The 20786-nt window shown below is 40.7% G+C and overlaps 1 non-coding gene across 1 annotated transcript; it reads left to right on the top strand.

Moving 5' to 3' along the window:
- Positions 1-17010: 17010 nt before the first annotated feature.
- Positions 17011-17117, top strand: LOC112787222 (small nucleolar RNA R71). Its single transcript, XR_003194646.1, has one exon. It is a non-coding gene; the product is annotated as a small nucleolar RNA R71 (small nucleolar RNA).
- Positions 17118-20786: the final 3669 nt, after the last annotated feature.

The following is a 20786-nucleotide window of genomic DNA, read 5'->3' as shown; positions in this document are numbered from 1 at the left end:
AAGATAACTATCTTATCTACAGGAAAGATCATTCTACAACATTATAAATACGCTGGAGCACCCAGGTATAACTCAGACTCTGATTCTACAAAAAACCTGCATAATACCCTTGCTAACTTAACCATTGGAGTCCCTTGCAGGTACAACCCCCCTCCGATGATGAAGGATCAGCAGCAATGCCAGTCCCACAAGTCGGACGCGATAGCTCCGGCCACCGCCAACAAGTCGGACACGTCATCTCCGACCAGCACTGAAGATCTCGACCGAGATCGACCTACAGTTTCAGGTAACCCTCGAAACATTGGCACCGTTGTCGGGGATCCTGGAAGTCATCCCATCATCATGGTGGACAACCTTGACAACGACCACAACTCTGATTTAGAAAACAGAACACCGCATAAGAATGCGGACACCACACCAAATGATACTTTTCAGCCTAACAAAGACAAGAATTTGCCAAGCACAGGAGTCATTGAGGCACTTCAAGCTCAACAAGATCGTCTCAAACAGCTCGAAAAAGAGGTCGAATATCAACGGGAAGGCGAGAGAGACCTACGAAGGGAAACTAGGCGACGGCGAGAATTAGAGGACAAGCTCCTAAAGTTTGAAGCCGACCTTAAAACTAAGATTACCCGATCCAGTCATGAAGATATCCCCTGCAAAGATCAAGACCCATTCACCAAAGAGATCATGAAAGCCAAAATCCCAAAAGACTTCAAATCCCCTGACATGACTCCGTACGACGGCACATCGGATCCCAGCCATCATCTCAGCAATTTCATAAGTAGAATGTATCTCACGAATACCTCTGATGCCATTCGATGCAAAGCCTTCCCAGCAACCCTGACAAAGACAGCAATTAAGTGGTTCGACACTCTACCCCCCAGATCCATCACAAGTTTCGACGACTTCGCCAAGAAATTTCTTGCCAGATTTTCCATCCAGAAGGACAAAGCCAAACATGCACCAAGCCTACTAGGGATCAAGCAAGGAGATCAGGAGAGTCTTTGCAGTTACATGGAAATGTTCAACAAAGCATGCCTGGACATACAAAGCCTACCAATAGCAGCAGCCAGTATGGGTCTCATCAATGGCCTACGAGAAGGACCTTTTAGTCACTCCATATCAAAGAAACATCTGACCTCAATAATGAGGTGTAAGAGCAAGCTGAGAAGTACATCAACATGGAGGAAAACTCTCGGCTAGGAGAAACCACAAAATCCAGATTCTCCTACTCTACCCGGGATAAGGATAAAGAATCCAAGAAAAAAGAAGATCAATACGGTGAAAAGCTTAAAAAATACAACAATACCCCTCTCCGGGCGTCTCTTGCGGATGTTTACCGAGAAGTATGCCATACTGAAAATATACCACCACCTCGTGTACTCAAAATCAAGAAAGGAGGAGGAAATCGGACGAAATACTATGAATATCACCGAATCTATGGACATCCTACCAATGAGTGCTTCGACTTGAAAAATGTTATTGAGAAATTGGTAAGAGAAGGACGACTAGATCGGTATTTAGCCAACAAATCTGAAGAACCACGAAAAAGAAGAAGGGACGAAGAAGTCGGACGAATAGAACGACCACCTCAATCCCTAGAGAGACACGTTCATATGATAAACGGAGGATTCGCAGGAAGGGGATCTCAAAATCAGCTCGCAAAAGGCACCTCAAAGAAGTATATCATGTCGAGGGAGGAGAAGGATCACCCGACCTCCCTACTATTACTTTCACCCAAGAAGACGCGGCAGGCATCATCACGGAACATGACGATACTATGGTCATCACTATTATATTGGCCAATGCAAACCTCCACCGCACACTGGTGGACCAAGAAAGCTAGGCGGATATCTTGTTTAAATCTGCCTTCGATAAACTCGGTCTGCATGAGAAAGAACTTATAGCATATCCGAATAGCTTGTTTGGACTAGGACATACCCCAATCCAACCACTTGGATACATCTCACTCCACACAACCTTTGAAAAAGGAACCCGATCAAGGACACTCAACATAGACTACATTGTAGTCCACGTAAGCTCAGCCTACAATGCCCTGATAGGTCGGGCAACATTGAACCAGCTTACAGTAGTAGTTTCAACTCCACATCTATGCATGAAATTTCCAACTCTAGAAGGGATTGCTATGATAAAAGGAGATCAGAAAATAGCGCAACGCTGTTACAATGAAAGTCTGAATCTCAGAGGCAATGAGGAAGAAATCCACACCATCGAACTCAGTGGAGTTCGAGGTTGGGAAAAACTTTGCCCACAACCCGAGGGCAAAATCGAAGAAGTCCAGATCAGAGATACCCCGGACAAAACAACAAATATTGGGGAAACCCTAAAGAAAGAGATGAAGGAGCCCTTGATATAATTCTTAAGGGATAATGTCGACCTCTTCGCATGGAGGGCCGCAGACATGCTGGGCATAGACCCCAAACTAATGTACCATAAACTGGCAGTATACACAGGATCTCGGCCAGTATAGCAGAAGCGTAGGAAACTCGGAACGGAAAGATCCCAAGCCGTGGAAGAATAGGTACAAGCTCTACTGGAGGCAGGATTCATAAGAGAAGTCAAGTACCCCCTATGGCTAGTGATGAGCGGATATTTTATACGCTTTTTGGGGTTAATTTCATATAGATTTTAGTATATTTTAGTTTGTTTTTAGTTTATTCTCATTAGTTTCTAGGCAAAATTCATATTTCTGGACTTTACTATGAGTTTGTATGTTTTTCTATGATTTTAGGTATTTTCTGGCTGAAATTGAGGGAGCTGAGCAAAAATCTGATTCAGGCTGAAAAAGGACTGCTGATGTTGTTGGATTCTGACCTCTCTGCACTCAAAATGGAATTTCTGGAGCTATAGGAGTCCAAATGACGCGCTTCCAATTGCGTTGGAAAGTAGACATCCAGGGCTTTCCAGCAATATATAATAGTCTATACTTTGCTTAAGGATAGACGACGTAAACTGGCGTTCAACGCCAGTTCTATGCTGCTGTCTGGCGTCCAGCGCCAGAAACAAGTTACAAAGTGGAGTTCAACGCCAGAAACAGGTTACAACCTGGCGTTGAACGCCCAAAACAGCCCAGGCACGTGAGAAGCTTTAGTCTCAGCCCCAGCACACACCAAGTGGGCCCCAGAAGTGGATTTCTGCACTATCTGTCATAGTCTACTCATTTTCTGTAAACCTAGGTTACCAGTTTAGTATTTAAACAACTTTTAGAGATTTATTTTGTATCTCATGACATTTTAGATCTGAATTTTGTACTCTTTGACGGCATGAGTCTCTAAACTCCATTGTTGGGGGTGAGGAGCTCTGCTGTGTCCTGATGAATGAATGCAAGTAATTCTATTTTCCATTCAAACATGCGTGTTCCTATCTAAGATATCCATTCGCGCCTAACTATGGAGAAGGTGATGATCAGTGACACTCATCACCTTCCTCACTCCATGAACGTGTGTCTGACAATCACCTCCGTTCTACATCAGATTGAATGAATATCTCTTAGATTCCTTAATCAGAATCTCCGTGGTATAAGCTAGATTGATGGCAGCATTCATGAGAATCCGGAAAGTCTAAACCTTGTCTGTGGTATTCCGAGTAGGATCCTGGGATTGAATGGCTGTGACGAACTTCAAACTCACGAGTGCTGGGCGTAGTGACAGCCGCAAAAGGATAGTAATTCCTATTCCGGTACGATTGAGAACCTGCAGATGATTAGCCGTGCGGTGACAGCGCATTTGGACCCTTTTCACTGGAAGGATGGATGGTAGCCATTGACAACGGTGATCCACCTACACACAGCTTGCCATAGGAGGACGTGCGTGCGTGAATTAGAAAACAGAGGAAAGCAGAATTTCAGAAGACAAAGCATCTCCAAAACTCCAACATATTCTCCATTATTGCATACAAGTATAATTTGTGTTCTGCCCTTTTTCTCCTTGCAATCATATTTCATAAGTGAATTATTTTATTGTCTTCCTGACTAAGAGGTATAAGATAACCATAGATTGCTTCAAGCCAACAATCTCCGTGGGATCGACCCTTACTCACGTAAGGTATTACTTGGACGACCCAGTGCACTTGCTGGTTAGTTGTGCGAAATTACGTTGTGAAGTAATTTTCGTGCACCAAGTTTTTGCCGCCGTTGCCGGGGAATCAATTTCGAATAATAATTCACAACCTGAGTAACAATTTCGCATACCAAGTTTTTGGCGCCGTTGCCAGGGATTGTTCGAGTTTTCGGCAAGCTTTTGGTCCGGTAACATCAATGCCAAGTTTGATCCGGCAACAACACCAAGTTTTTGGCGCCGTTGCCGGGGATTGTTCGAGTTTGGACAACTGACGGTTCATCTTGTTGCTCAGATTAGGTAATTTTCTTTTTGTTTTATTTTCAAAAATTTTTCAAAAATCTTTCAAAAATTTCTCCTTTGTTTTCGAAAAAAAAAATTTTAAAATAAAAATATTTTCAAAAAAATTATTTTTCGTCAGAATTTTTAAGAATGAATTCTAGTTTTTCATGAAGCATGTTGAAGCCTGGCTGGCTGTAAAGTCATGTCTGTAGGGAATGTCAGGCGTGTCATGTCTGGATACATACTAAGGCTTGGCTGCCTATTAAGCCATGCCTGACCCTTTGATTGGAGCTTTAGACTAAAGAGCATAAGATTCCTGGAATTCATATTAAAAATTTTGGAATCCTTATTTTTGTTTTTCAAAATGATTTTCGAAAAAATTAAAAGAAAATACAAAAAAAAATCATAAAATCATAAAAATCAAAAATATTTTGTGTTTCTTGTTTGAGTCTTGAGTCAATTTTTAAGTTTGGTGTCAATTGCATATTCATATTGCATTTTTCAAAAATTGCATTCATGCATGTGTTCTTCATGATCTTCAAGTTGTTCTTGGTAAGTCTTCTTGTTTGATCTTGATATTTTCTTGTTTTGCATTTTTTCTTGTTTTACATGTGCATTTTTGCATCCATAGAGTCTAAACATGAAAGATTTCTAAGTTTGGTGTCTTGCATGTTTTCTTTGCATTAAAAATTTTTCAAAAATGTGTTCTTGATGTTCATCATAATCTTCATAGTGTTCTTGGTGTTCATCTTGACATTCATAGCATTCTTGCATGCATTCATTGTTTTGATCCATAACTTTCATGCATTGCATCATTTTTCTTGTTTTTCTCTCTCATCATAAAAATTCAAAAATAAAAAAAAATATCTTTCCCTTTTTCTCTCTTAAAATTTCGAAAATTTGATTTGACTTTTTCAAAAATTTTTAAAATCTAGTTGTTTTTATGAGTCAAATCAAATTTTCAATTTAAAAAAAATCTTATCATCTTCAAAATCTTTTTCAAAAATCAAATCTTTTTTCAATTTTTTTTAGTTATTTTCGAAAATTTCAAAAATATTTTTCAAAAATCTTTTTCTTAATTTTACATCATATTTTCGAAAATAACATCATCAATTAATGTTTTGATTCAAAATTTTCAAGTTTGTTACTTACTTGTTAAGAAAGATTCAAACTTTAAATTCTAGAATCATATCTTATGATTTCTTGTGAATCAAGTCATTAATTGTGATTTTAAAAATCAAATCTTTTTCAAAAACTAACTAAAATATACCAAAATCTATATGAAATTAACCCCAAAAAGTGTAAAAAATATCCGCTCATCACAACACCAAACTTGAACTGTTGCTTATCCTCAAGCAACCAGAAAAATAAAATAGAGGACTAATAGGTCAAGAAGCAATAATATCTCAGAGTTTTTGAGTGAAGCTCATATTCTAATTAGATGAGCGGGACTAGTAGCTTTTTGCTTCCGAACAGTTTTGGCATCTCACTTTATCCATTGAAGCTCAGAGTGATTGGCATCTATAGGAACTTAGAATTCAGATAGTGTTATTGATTCTCCTATTTCAGTATGATGATTCTTGAACACAGCTACTTTATGAGTCTTGGTCGTGGCCCTAAGCACTTTGTTTTCCAGTATCACCACCGGATACATAAATGCCACAGACACATAATTGGGTGAACCCTTTTAGATTGTGACTCAGCTTTGCTAAAGTCCCCAATTAGAGGTGTCCAGGGTTCTTAAGCACACTCTTTTTTGCTTTGGACCTTGACTTTAACTGCTCAGTCTCAAGTTTTCACTTGACACCTTCACGCCACAAGCACATGGCTAGGGACAGCCTGGTTTAGCCGCTTAGGCCAGGATTTTATTCCTTTAGGCCCTCCTATCCACTGATGCTCAAAGCCTTGGGATCCTTTTTATTCACCCTTGCCTTTTGGTTTTAAGAGCTTTTGGCTTTTTCTGCTTGCTTTTCTTTTTCTATATATATTTTTGCAAGCTTTGTTCTTTGCTGCTTTTTCTTGCTTCAAGAATCATTTTTATGTTTTTTTAGATTATCAATAACATGTCTCATGTTCATCATTCTTTCATGAGCCAACATATTTAACAGTCTTAAACAACAAATTCAAAAGATATATGCATTGTTCAAGCATTCATTCAGAAGACAGAAAGCATTGCCACCACATGTTACTAATTAGAATTTTTCTTATTAAAACTCGAATTTTATTGCCTCTTATTCAAAAGATCTGCTATTTTATTCATGTTTGCTGATGATGAGAAAAATAGACTATAACTTAATTGGAGATAAAATCAAAATAGACACTACTTACAACTATATGACTCCTAAGGTAAACTCCTATAACGACAACTATCACAGAGTTAAAGCAGAAATTAGAATTTAACAACCTTTGTTCTGGGAAGTGGATGTTCCTCGGATCTGTGGGGTGCTTGGTCCTTCAAGAGATAACTTCTGGCGCTTTAATTCCCTCAAGTCACGCCCTTGCTCTTCCTATTCTTTAATCAAATAGCAAAGAATTTGACTTTGTTCCTTCTGTTCCTTTATTATTTGTTCCATAGCTTCTTGCATCTTGGTAACTGATGTTTCAAGATACTCCCAATATTCAGATTGAGGGATTTCTGGGAGAAATTCCTGTGTTTTCTTCCTGATGGGGTCATCCTGTGCTTGTTGTTTTTCCATTGATGCTTTGGTGATTGGTTTCTCAATTGAGATATACTCAGTTACTCCCATCCTTACTCTAGCGTCCTTACAGAGTAGAGAAATCAAGCTTGGGTAAGCCAACCTGGCCTCTTTAGAATTTTTGTTAGCAATTTTGTAGAATTCAGTTGAAATCAGTTGATGAACTTCCACTTCTTTTCCCATCATGATGCAATGGATCATCACTGCTCTTTTAACAGTGACTTTAGAACGGTTGCTAGTGGCAGCAGGGAATGCCCAATGAAGTCCAGCCAGCCTCTGGCCACTAGTTTGAGATCTTCTCTTTTGAGTTGATTAGGAACACCCTTTGTGCTGGTGGTCCACCTGGCTCCAGGGATGCATATGTCTTCTAGAATCTTATCCAGGCTCTTGTTTGTTCTCATCATTCTCCTATTGAAGGAGTCTAGATCATCTTTCAGCTGAGGTAGCTTTAAGATCTCTCTGATCTTGTCAGGGTGGGTATGAATAATCTTTCCTCTGACCACAGTTCGATAGTCATAGATATCAGATCCAGATAGTCTTTGCCTGTCTGTATGCCACATATTAGCATAGAACTCCTGGACCATATTCCTTCCCACTTTCGTTTTAGGATTGGCTAGGATCTACCAGTTCCTGATTCGGATTTGCTCCTGGATCTCCGGATATTCGTCTTCTTTCAGATCGAATCTAACTTCCGGGATCACTGATCTTAGACCCATTATTTTATAATAATGGTCTGAATGTTCTTTAGATAAGAACTTCCCTTGATTCCAAAGTTGTTTTGAAACGCTCTCTTTCTTGCCTCTTGAAGTGGGTTGTTTTCCCTTAGTAGCCATGCTCTTAGTGATCAGCTAGCCAATGTTGTCTTGGTGAAAAAGTCAAATGGGAAATGGCGGATGTGCACTGATTATACCGGCCTCAATAAAGCATGGCCGAAAGATCCCTATCCACTCCCAAATATTGACACTCTAGTGGATGCCTCCTCCAGATACAAGTACCTCTCGTTCATGGATGCTTATTCAGGATACAATCAAATCTCGATGTATCCACCTGATCAGGAAAAAACCTCATTCCTAACTCCAAGAACAAACTATTGTTACGTCATCATGCCATTCAGGCTCAAAAACGCAGGAGCTAGTTACCAAAGACTAATAAATAAAGTCTTCGCATACCATATCGGGAAACTCATGGAGGTATATGTAGACGACATATTGATAAAAATACAAAGTAAAGAGTCGCTACTATCCGACCTCACCAAAGTGTTCGACACCATAAGAAAGCACGGTATGCGACTCAATCCAGCAAAATGCACCTTTGCCGTAGAAGTTGGCAAGTTCTTGGGCTTCATGCTCAAACAAAGAGGAATTGAGGCAAACCCGGATAAATGTCGGGCAATACTTGACATGAATACTCCGACCTACGTAAAAGAAGTTCAATAACTCAACGGAAGACTGGCAGCCTTGACCAGATTCCTAGCCGGATCAGCCATAAGATCTCTCCCCTTCTACGCCACTTTAAAAAAGGGAAAGAGGTTTGAATAGACAACAGAGTGTGAGCAGGCGTTCCAGGATTTCAAACGGTTCCTGGGACAACCACCTATCCTAACTCGACCACAGGAAGGAGAACCACTTGTATTATACCTTGCAGTAGGAAATCAGGCAATAGCCTCAACACTAGTCAGAGAAGACGGGAATGGGCAACAACCCATCTACTTATTCAGCAAAGCTCTACAAGGGGCAGAACTGAACTATTAAAAGATAGAAAAGTTTGCCTACGCCCTCATACTAACTTCCCGATGACTTCGCCCATACTTTCAAGCTCACACCATCAAGCTTCGGACTAATCAGCCCATGAAAGGCATTCTCCAGAAGACAGACTTAGCAGGAAGAATTCTACAATGGGCAGTCGAGTTATCTGAGTTTGATCTCAATACAAAGCTCGAACGGGCATCAAGTCCCAATATTTGGCCGACTTCATTGCTGAGTACACTAACACCCCGGGAACTCCCATAGAATGGAATCTCTACGTAGATGGCTCTTCAAACAAAATCGGAAGTGGCACGGGCGTGATAATAGAAAGCGATCAGGGAACCCAGATCGAACTTTCCCTCAAATTCGGGTTCCCTGCTTCAAACAACCAGGCCAAATATGAGGCACTACTAGCTGGTTTGAAGCTGGCTAAGGAGGTTGCTGCTCAAAAGCTTATCATCTTCAGCGACTCACAAATAATCACCTCACAAATAGTAGGGAGCTACCAAGCCAAGGATCCTACCATGAAGAAGTACTTGGACAATTCCAGGGAACAGCTCGGACAACTCGGGGAATATGAGGTACGCTACATACCTCGGGAACAGAATACTCGAGCTGATGCACTCTTAAAACTAGCCAGCACCAAACCAGGGGGCAACAATAGAAGCCTCATACAGGAAATACTCAAGAACCCGTCAATCTCAGAAGAAGAAAAGGTCCTAGCCATAACAGGTCTGGATCAAGGATGGAGGACTCCCATAATTAACTATCGCAAAATAGAAACACTCCTTACAGATAAGAAGGAGGCGAAGAGGTTAAAACGGGAGGCACAATACTACACCATCATAAACAATACTCTATACAAGAGAGGAATTTCAACACCACTGTTAAAATGTGAGCCGACTTCCAATACAAAGGAAGTTTTAGAAGAAGTACACAGTAGCATCTGTAGCAACCATCTCGGAGCACGAACTCTCGCCAAAAAGTATTCCGAGCCGGATTCTATTGGCCAACTTTGCAAAAGAAAGCAATCGAGTTCGTAAAGACATGCCCACCATGTCAGAAACATGCTAATTTTCACATCACCCCGTCAGAGGAACTCATCAGGGTAACTTCACCCTGGCCATTTGCAAAATGGGGACTCGACCTCCTTGGGCCCTTTCCTCAAGGATCAGGACAGGTCAAGTTCCTCATCGTAGGGGTAGACTATTTCACAAAGTGGATTGAGGTAGAGCCCCTAGCTAACGCCACTGCTCAAAGAAGTCAAAAATTCCTATATAGAATCATTGTCACAAGGTTTGGGGTTTCTTACTCCATTACCACAGACAATGGCACTCAATTCACAGATGCAGGCTTTAGAAAATTGGTTGCTGACTTAAAAATAAAACACCAATTCACTTCTGTAGAACATCCCTAAGCAAATGGACAAGCAGAAGCCGCCAATAAAGTCATATTAGCCGGACTAAAATGGAGATTACATGATGCAAAGGGAGCCTGGGATGAAGAGCTCCCACAAGTCCTATGGGCATATCGGACAACTCCACATTCCACAACAAGGGAATCACCCTTTCGACTAGCTTACGGAATGGAGGCAATGATCCCAGTGGAAATCGAAGAAGGGTCCCCCAGAACAATCTTCTAGAATGAAAAGGCCAACACCCAACTTCAAAAGAAAGAGCTCGACTTACTTCCTGAAATGCGGGAAAGAGCTCGGATCAACAAGGAGGCAATGAAACGCCGGATGGCCTCAAGGTACAATCAAAAGGTAATACAGCGAAGTTTTGCCAATAACGACCTCATCCTTATCTGAAATGATATCGGAACAAGTCGATCAGGAGAGGTGAAGCTAGCAGCTAATTGGAAAGGACCCTACCGAGTCATAGAGGTACTCAGAAAAGGCTACTACAGGCTGTCCAAACTCGAAGGGCTAGAGCTACCAAGGGCATGGCACGCCTACAACCTAAGAAGGTATTATAGTTAGGAGGTGATGCATGGAAACTTGTCTCTCAACCGATTTCCCTCGGCAAGTATACCGAATTGTCGTCAAGTAAAAACTCACAATAGAGTGAGGTCGAATCCCACAGGGATTGATTGGTCAAGCAACTTTAATTGGAGGAATGTTCTAGTTGAGCTAAGCAGAATTTGATTGGAGAATTGCAGGAAATTAAACGGCGGGAAAGTAAATGGCAGAAAATGTAATTGCTGGAAATAAAGGACTGAATGTAAATGACGGAAAGTAAATTGCAGAATCTTAAATGGGGAATGGGGAAGACGAACATAAAAGTAAATGGCAGAAAGTAAAGAGAATGGGTAAGATCAGAAATGGGGAGTTCATTGGGCTCATGAGATATTGTATTCTCCGGATCAAGTTCATTCTCATCTCTTCCTCAATCAATGCATTCATTGATCTCCTTAGCAATCTTAAGTGATTGGATTCCAATTCCTTGGCAACCCAATCTCTCAAATCTTGATCAATAGCCAATTCCTTGGTCTAATTGCTCATGAGAAGAGATGAAGTATGGTCAATGATCATACCACATTTATTCCCAAATCAAAGTATTGGTAGGATTATATGTCACCATATCCATCCAAACCCAAATTTAGTCCAACATGAGAAAGCATTTCTAGCATGATCTCTTCATTCCACTTCCAAGGTCCGAAGAGATCCAAGTATGAATAGCTTCTTTTCCAAGATAACTACCCAATAGGATGAAGATTGAAAGTTTTCTAGTAAAATCAAGAGAAAAGAAAGAAGAAGAATAATGAAAACTATTATTGATCCATCAAATTACAACAGAGCTCCCTAACCCAATAAAAGGGGTTTAGTTGTTCATAGCTCTGGGAATGGAAAGCGTAAGTGTAAAGTACATTATGAAAACTAAAACTAGAAGTTACAGAGAAAGTAAAATATACAAAGTGTAGTTCTCTAAAATGCCAAAAGCTCCTCTGCTAGTTCAAAACTACTCCTATATATACTACTCTTCAGCTCTTCTAGTTGGCTCTTCAAGTCTTGGATATGGGCCTTTGGATCTTTAGTTGAAGCAGTTGCAGTCTTCAGTGGGCTCAGCTTTGCTTGCAGAGAAAGTGTGAGTTAGGCATGGATGTTGTTTAGGACGTTAGTGGTGTCAACGTTAAGTGAAAATGTGGGTTCGAGAATGTTAGCGACGATCACCTTTTTCACTAACGTTCCTAACCCAAGATGGTCCACGTTAACTTCAACGTTAGTGGCACTAACGTGACCACTAACGTTGCCTCTTCGTCCTTCGCAAACGTTATTGGCAATCACCTTTTCCAATAACGTTTGCTTGTTGCCCTTCCTCCCTACGTTAGAGTCCACGATAGTGTACCTAATGTGACTCCTAACGTGGGCATGCTTCAGCCTCGAGAGCGTTAGTGACACTTACCTTTGTCACTAACGCTCCAAACGCCCCTCCTCACGTTAGTGCCTCACATTAATTATATTAACGTGGCCACTAACGTGGTGGTGATTGCCATCTCCAACGTTAGTGACAAAGGTGAGTGTCACTAACATTGGCTCATCAATTCTTTCCTCCACGTTAGCTTCCACGTTATGGTAACTAACGTGGCAACTAACATGGCTAATGGTGGCTTGGTCCAACGTTAGTGACAAAGGTGAGTGTCACTAACATTGGCACTTCTTTTTTCCTTCCACGTTAGAGTTCACGTTAATGTAATTAACGTAATTCTTAACGTGGCTAAGTGTGCCCCTTTTACCAACGTTAGTGGCATTCACTTTTACCACTAACATTGGAGCTTTACTTTTCCTCCACGTTAGCTTCCACGTTAATGTAGTTAACATGGCAACTAACATGGGTTATGATGGCTCATGAAGGCATTATTGGCGTTCACTTTTCTCATTAACGTTGCAAGTTAGCTCCCATTCCACGTTAATGGTCACGTTAGTTAGACTAATGTGGCTATTAACGTGGGATCTTCCTTGCTTCCTTTGTCCTGAAATCAAGCAAGTAAAGTGCATCAAAGCTAGGTTCTAACTCATGAGATCATGCATCATCTATTTTATCACCCAATTCATGCATAATTCTCAAAAAATCATATAAAATTCACAATGTTTGCTTGAATCAAGATGTAAGTGATTATCTACCCAAAACTTGCTTATTAACTAAGAAAATGCATGAAACTACCCTAAAACAGTAAAGAAAAGGTCACTAAAACTGGCCAAAATGTCCTGGCATCAGGAGGTAATAAAGATCTTAGGCCAAGGTGCACTCTTTTTCTTGAGAAAATTTTTTAACGAGGCGCCAAGCCAAGATCTATGAACTGCCTGACTCAGAAGGGTAAACACCCACATGTATATATTTTTCCTATTTGTCTACTTTTTATCTGGAATAAAACTTTTCAGATTTCTTCTACAAAGCCTCTCTACAGGTTGGCAAGTTGAAAAAAAAATTCATCACAACACCAAACTTAAAGCTTGCTTGTCCCTAAGCAAGTACTGAAACATGAGAATGATGAATGAAATGACAAGAGAAATAAGTCATTATTGTGGAAGTCATGTCCTTGGTTTTATGGGGTTTCATGCATAGCAACTTAGCTTCATTCCTTCACTGGCTTTCAGACCTTTATCATGCCCCGGAATACTCACTTGATAGCACCCTTTAAGTATACAATGCACCATTGTTGCTCTCTTAAGATTCACCTCTGAGTTATTCCCGTCGGGGAGGATGGATCTCCTTACAATTTCGAACCACTCCTTTGCTTCAGGAGTGAGGTCCCCTCTCTTGATGAACTTGGGCTTCCCCTGAGGGTATCGTACCCAATCAGCCCCTTGTACGCAAATATCTTGCACAATCCGGTCATGATCGGGCTGCTATCTATTCTGGAGTGATAGCTTTCTTCTGCAAATGGTATGGTTCGTAGATTTAACGCCCTCATGATGCTCATGGGATTGAAATCCACAGTCATCCCTCTCACGAAGCTTATATAGGAGTCATCTGCCTTATCATACCTGACTGCATTTGCATAAAACTCTCTTACAAGAGTTGCATTTACTTTTATGACTGGATCAATAAGGAGCTCCCATCTTCTCTTTTCCATCTTCTCTGTGATTTCGGGGCACTCAGTTTTTCTGACTTGAAAACCTAGCTCATATATGATCTCCTTATCAACCATCCACCCGAATTGCAATGCATGGTGAAAGGTTCTAAACTTCTTCTCATCAAAAGGGTGTTGCTCCATAGGCTCCTTTCCCTTTCGCCTTTTTGAGCTTGATGGTGCCATAAGTGATTTTTGATATGTGAAGGTGGGGAGTGTGTCTTTGATGGGGTAAGGGGAGTTGGGTTCCGAGAGTGGGAAGTGTAAAGAATGGGTATTGGAATGTGAAAGGGAGTATGGAATAAAAACCACTTATATATGGAAGTGGTGAGTGAATGAAAGGTGTGGATTGATGGAGTGGGTGTATGATGAACGGATGGGGTTTAGCATGGGATGAGCACAAGGATCATCAACTATATGATGGGGTTGGTTCGATTTCCAAGCGTGTCATTCTTTCAATGTTGCATGGTAACATTTCCCAATGCATTCCCCTTGAAGACACGTGTATAGTCCTCTCCTTTTGTGGTGGCCGAACCCACCTCCTTCAATTGTCCCATCAATTCTCCTACAAAATAAAAGGGATGTGATTAATGAAATTATGGAAAGTGGCGGCAAAATTTAAAAAAAAAATTGGGATAACTACTTTTTAAAGTTTTTGTTTCTAACTAAGTGCTATTCATGAATGCAAACCAACTGACTTTTTAATTATTCATGTATGCAACATTAGTGCACCAAACTTAGTTTGTGTCCATGTGGTGTACAAAGTTTTGTTCAAGGCTCTAAGAATAACATGATATGAATTTCATTTATGCTCTTCTTCGTATGCCTTGAACACCAAACTTGTTCTTCACTATGTGCTGCATAAAAGGATTCGTTCAAGTATATGTCAAAGTTGATTTGGAATTCATAAACCTTGCATTATTAACTACTTTAAAGCATATAAAACATGGGTTACCTCCCATAAAGCACTTCTTTAGCGTCACTAGCTTGACGTTCTGACTTTGTCAGGGTGGTTGGTAATGCTTCAAATCTTCCCCCCTCGCAGTAAATCTATCTCCATTGGCTTCATCAAGAATCTCCACATGTTCTAAGGAGAGAATTCTGTTGATGGTGAAAACTTTAGGTAGCTGAGATGTGATGGTGGGAAGATGAGGTGGGATATCTAGGAAATAAGCTGAGATCACTTTATCCCCTGGAGAGAAGTCCTCTGTAGGGATCTTCTTGTTCCTCCATCTCCTTGGTGCCTTCTTCTTTGTTCCTTTTGATGTTGCCCTGCTCTTTGTGGCCTCTTTTTTCGAGGAAATTTTATTGCTGGTCTCATATAACTCTGGTGGTTTAGGTTCCTCCTAGTTTTCCTTTAGCCGTGACAACTGCTGACTGTCTTGTTCATTAACCAAAGGGATTCCCAGGTGTACAGCTTGTGCTTCAATGCTTGTTTCTTCCACCAATGCTCTGGCGTGCTCCCCCCTTGGTTCCTTATTTTCCTGATCTGCTTCTTGTGAGGGTTTGAAGACATTGAATGCGAGTTGTTCATCATGTATCCTTAGTGTTAGCTCTCCTCGCTCCACATCTATGAGCACTCTGGCTGTAGCTAGGAATGGTCTTCCCAATATGATTGGATGAAGGTGACTCTCTTCCATTTCCAATATGACAAAGTCTGTGGGAAGAAAGTAGTTCCCAACCTTCACCAATACATTTTTAACCACTCCTGTTGCTTGTTTTTGAGTTTTTTCAGCCAGCCTGATGACTACGTCTGTGGGCATCAGCTCATTGATCTGCAGCTTCTTCATAAGGGATAAAGGCATTAAGTTGATGCTTGCTTCCAGGTCACAGAGTCCTTTATCAAACATTGTTTCTCCTATGGCACAGGGGATGTGAAAACTCCCTGGGTTCTTCCTTTTTGTAGGCAACTCTGGTTGAATGAGAGCACTGCACTCCTTATTTATCACTATTGTTTGCCCTCCCTTGAGTGAGCTTTTCCTGGTCAGCAGCTCCTTCATATACTTAATGTATGAGGGCATTTGTTGGAGAGCCTTGATGAATGGTATGGTTGCATGGAGAGATGTAAACATATCAAGGAACTTTGAGTATATTCTCTTTTCTACACCACCTTTGAGTCTTTGGGGAAAAGGTGCATAAAGTTTCAGCATCTCCTTCTGTATAATTTTGGTTTCTTGGTGACCCTCTTCCTGCTTCTCTGCTGAAGTATCTCCATAGTGTTTGAAGGGTTTGTTCAGCTCTTCCTCAGTCTCCCTATCACTTATAGTGACCATCTTGCATTCTTCCCATCTTACTTTCATTGCTTCACCTATTGGGTTTTTCTCTGTGTCACTTGGGAAGCTGTCAGTAGGCTTGGGAATCTTCTCAGAGAGGTATCCCACTTGAAATTCTAGCCTCTTAATAGTGTCTCCCTGGTTTCTGATATTAGCTCGCACCTCCTCCTTGAACACCTTATTATCTTGGAGTTCCTTACATATGCCTTCAAGTAGAGTCTCAATCCTTGAGAGTCTATCTTCGGATGATGGTGAGTTGGGGTTGGAGGGATGAGAATGGCCATTTTGGTTTTGATATGGATGTTGAGAGGTGTTGTTAGGTGGGTGCTGATATGATCTCTGTGTGGAATATTGGTGAGCCGCATTGTTGTTGGGGTTGTGACGTCTCTGATCTTGGCCTTGATCTTGTTGATTTCCCCACCCAAAGTTTGGGTGGTTTCTCCAACCAGGATTATAAGTTTTGGAGTATGGATCATGGGTCTGCCTAGGTGAGTTTCCAATGTAGTTGGCTTATTCCTGATCACCCTCTGCTTCTGCATTCACTCCTTCTTGGGTTGCTGATGAGGTGGTGATTGCTGCCACTTGGTTCCTCTTCATCTTCTTGGTAAGGTTAGCCAGATGCTTGTTGATCATCTTGTTTTGGGCCAGCAGTGCATCCAGGTTGTTTAGCTCTATTACTCCTCTAGTGTTGCCTCTTTCAGAAGTATAGAAGTAGTCATTCTCAGCTACAATCTCAATGACATCTATGGCTTCTTCAATGGTCTTCTTCTTGTTCAGAGATCCCCCAGATGAGTGGTCTACTGCCTTCTTTGATTCATAAGAAAAACCTTCATAGAAAATGTGTAACTGCACCCAATCATTGAACATATCTGGCGGGCACCTTCTTGTCAAGTCCTTAAACCTCTCCCATGCTTCATAGAGAGTTTCACCATCTTGTTGCATGAAGGTTTGTACCTCAGCTCTCAACCTGTTGATCCGTTGAGGAGGATAGAATCTCGCCAAGAATTTGTTCACCACATCTTCCCAGGTTCTTAAGCTCTCCTTCGGGAAGGATTCCAGCCATTTAGATGCTTTGTCCTTGAGTGAGAAGGGAAACAGAAGTAGTCTATAGTTGTCAGGATGAACACCATTAGACTTCACAGTATCACATATCCTCAGGAATGTGGTGAGATGTTGATTTGATCTTCTTGGACACCTCCTCCGAATGAACAGTTGTTCTAAACAAGGGTGATGAGCTGTGGCTTTAGTTCAAAGTTATTGGCATGTATGGTTGGCTTTTGGATGCTACTTCTACAGTTTCCTGGGTTTGGATTCATGTAAGATCCCATAACTTTTCTCTCTTGCCCAGCATGATGCGCTGGACCTTCTCTACCATGGTTGTGGGCCTCTTTTTCATGATGGTTCTCCATATTCTCATCCATGTCTGGTTCAAAGTACTCCTCCTCTTCCTCAGCACCAACAACTCTCTTTCTTCTTGCTTCCCTCCTTAGTCTAAGGAAGGTTCTCTCAGGTTCAGAGTCAAAAGAAGTTGAAGCCCCACTTCTTCTACCTGTCAAACAACCAGCAAGACCAAAGTAAAAGGGAGATAAAGAGTATTCTTGTTAAAAATGCTATTAGTGTGAGTGATGCAATATATCAAACAGTTAGTGGTTTAGTGAACTAAATTGTAACAAATAAGAGAACACCACAAACGGGTAGGGGTAACGGAAAGAAAATAACTGAAACTGATAGTGAATCAATCAAACAGAAATTAAATCAAACAAAAGAAAAATGCTTAATCTAGTTATCCACCAATTTAATCATTGTTGATACAAAATCAATCCCCGGCAACGGCGCCATAAACTTGATGCACGGAAACTTATCTCTCAACAGATTTTCCTCGGCAAGTATACCGAATTGTCGTCAAGTAAAAACTCACAATAGAGTGAGGTTGAATTCCACAGGGATTGATTGGTCAAGCAACTTATATTTGAGGAATGTTCTAGTTGAGCTAAGCAGAATTTGATTGGAGAATTGCAGGAAATTAAATGGCAGGAAAATAAATGGCAGAAAATGTAATTGCTGGAAATAAAAGACTGAATGTAAATAACGGAAAGTAAATTGCAGAATCTTAAATGGGGAATGGGGAAGACGAACATAAAAGTAAATGGCAGAAAGTAAAGAGAATGGGTAAGATCAGAAATGGGGGGTTCATTGGGCTCATGAGATATTGTATTCTCCGGATCAAGTTCATTCTCATCTCTTCCTCAATCAATGCATTCATTGATCTCCTTAGCAATCTTAAGTGATTGGATTCCAATTCCTTGGCAACCCAATCTCTCAAATCTTGATCAATAGCCAATTCCTTGGTCTAATTGCTCATGAGAAGAGATGAAGTATGGTCAATGATCATACCACATTTATTCCCAAATCAAAGTATTGGTAGGATTATATGTCACCATATCCATCCAAACCCAAATTTAGTCCAACATGAGAAAGCATTTCTAGCATGATCTCTTCATTCCACTTCCAAGGTCCGAAGAGATCCAAGTATGAATAGCTTCTTTTCCAAGATAACTACCCAATAGGATGAAGATTGAAAGTTTTCTAGTAAAATCAAGAGAAAAGAAAGAAGAAGAATAATGAAAACTATTATTGATCCATCAAATTACAACAGAGCTCCCTAACCCAATAAAAGGGGTTTAGTTGTTCATAGCTCTGGGAATGGAAAGCGTAAGTGTAAAGTACATTATGAAAACTAAAACTAGAAGTTACAGAGAAAGTAAAATATACAAAGTGTAGTTCTCTAAAATGCCAAAAGCTCCTCTGCTAGTTCAAAACTACTCCTATATATACTACTCTTCAGCTCTTCTAGTTGGCTCTTCAAGTCTTGGATATGGGCCTTTGGATCTTTAGTTGAAGCAGTTGCAGTCTTCAATGGGCTCAGCTTTGCTTGCAGAGAAAGTGTGAGTTAGGCATGGATGTTGTTTAGGATGTTAGTGGTGTCAACGTTAAGTGAAAATGTGGGTTCGAGAATGTTAGTGACGATCACCTTTTTCACTAACGTTCCTAACCCAAGATGGTCCACGTTAACTTCAACGTTAGTGGCACTAACATGACCACTAACGTTGCTTCTTGGTCCTTCGCAAACGTTATTTGCATTCACCTTTTCCAATAACGTTTGCTCGTTGCCCTTCCTCCCTACGTTAGAGTCCACGTTAGTGTAGCTAACGTGACTCCTAACGTGGGAATGCCTCAGCCTCGAGAGCGTTAGTGACACTTACCTTTGTCACTAACACTCCAAACGTCCCTCCTCACGTTAGTGCCTCAAGTTAATTGTATTACCGTGGCCACTAACGTGGTGGTGATTGCCATCTCCAACGTTAGTGACAGAGGTGAGTGTCACTAACGTTGGCTCATCAATTCTTTCCTCCATGTTAGCTTCTATGTTAATGTAACTAATGTTGCAACTAACGTGGCTAATGGTGGCTTGGTCCAACGTTAGTGACAAAGGTGAGTGTCACTAACGTTGGCACTTCTTTGTTCCTTCCACGTTAGAGTTCACGTTAATGTAATTAACGTGACTCTTAACATGGCTAAGTGTTCCCCTTTTTCCAACGTTAGTGGCATTCACTTTTACCACTAACGTTGGAGCTTTACTTTTCCTCCATATTATCTTCCACGTTAATGTAGTTAACGTGGCAACTAACATGGGTTATGATGGCTCACAAACGCGTTATTGGCGATCACTTTTCTCATTAACGTTGCAAGTTAGCTCCCATTCCACGTTAATGGTCACGTTAGTTAGACTAACGTGGCTATTAACGTGGCATCTTCCTTGCTTCCTTTGTCCTGAAATCAAGCAAGTAAAGTGCATCAAAGCTAGGTTCTAACTCATGAGATTATGCATCATCTATTTTATCACTCAATTCATGCATAATTCTCAAAAAATCATATAAAATTCACAATGTTTGCTTGAATCAAGATGTAAGTGATTATCTTCCCAAAACTTGCTTATTAACTAAGAAAATGCATGAAACTACACTAAAACAGTAAAGAAAAGGTCAGTGAAACTGGCCAAAATACCCTGGCATCAGGAGGTAATAAAGATCTTAAGCCAAGGTGCACTCTTTTCCTTGAGAAGGTTTTTTAACGAGGCACCAAGCCAAGAACTATGAACTGCCTGACTTAGAAGGGTAAACACCCACATGTATATATTTTTCCTATTTGTCTACTTTTTATTTGGAATAAAACTTTTCAGATTTCTTCTACAAAGCCTCTCTACAGGTCGGCAAGGTGAAAAACAAATTCATCGCCCGACCACGATGAAAACCGAATTCATCGTGTGATATCAACAAAGGTCGACAAAAGTGAAAACCAAATTCACTGCTTGATCAAAACAAAGCTACAGGTCGGCAAGGTGACGATCAAACTCATCGTCTGACCACGACAAAATCGACAAAGTTATAAAAAATAATCCATAAGCTGAGGCCTGGCCAGCCCTGACTAAAAAATGGATTACTAGAAATAACTTATGAACGGACCGACATAAAGAAGTCAGACCAATCAACCAAAGCAATAAAAAGTTATAAAAAGCAAATCCATAGAAAGAGGCCTGACGAGGTCTGAGAAAAAATGGATTGCTATAACTTGGGATGA

Source organism: Arachis hypogaea, chromosome 20 (genome assembly GCF_003086295.3).
Source record: "Arachis hypogaea cultivar Tifrunner chromosome 20, arahy.Tifrunner.gnm2.J5K5, whole genome shotgun sequence".
NCBI classification, from domain to species: Eukaryota; Viridiplantae; Streptophyta; class Magnoliopsida; order Fabales; family Fabaceae; genus Arachis; species Arachis hypogaea.
This window is presented reverse-complemented; position numbering and strand designations above follow the sequence as displayed.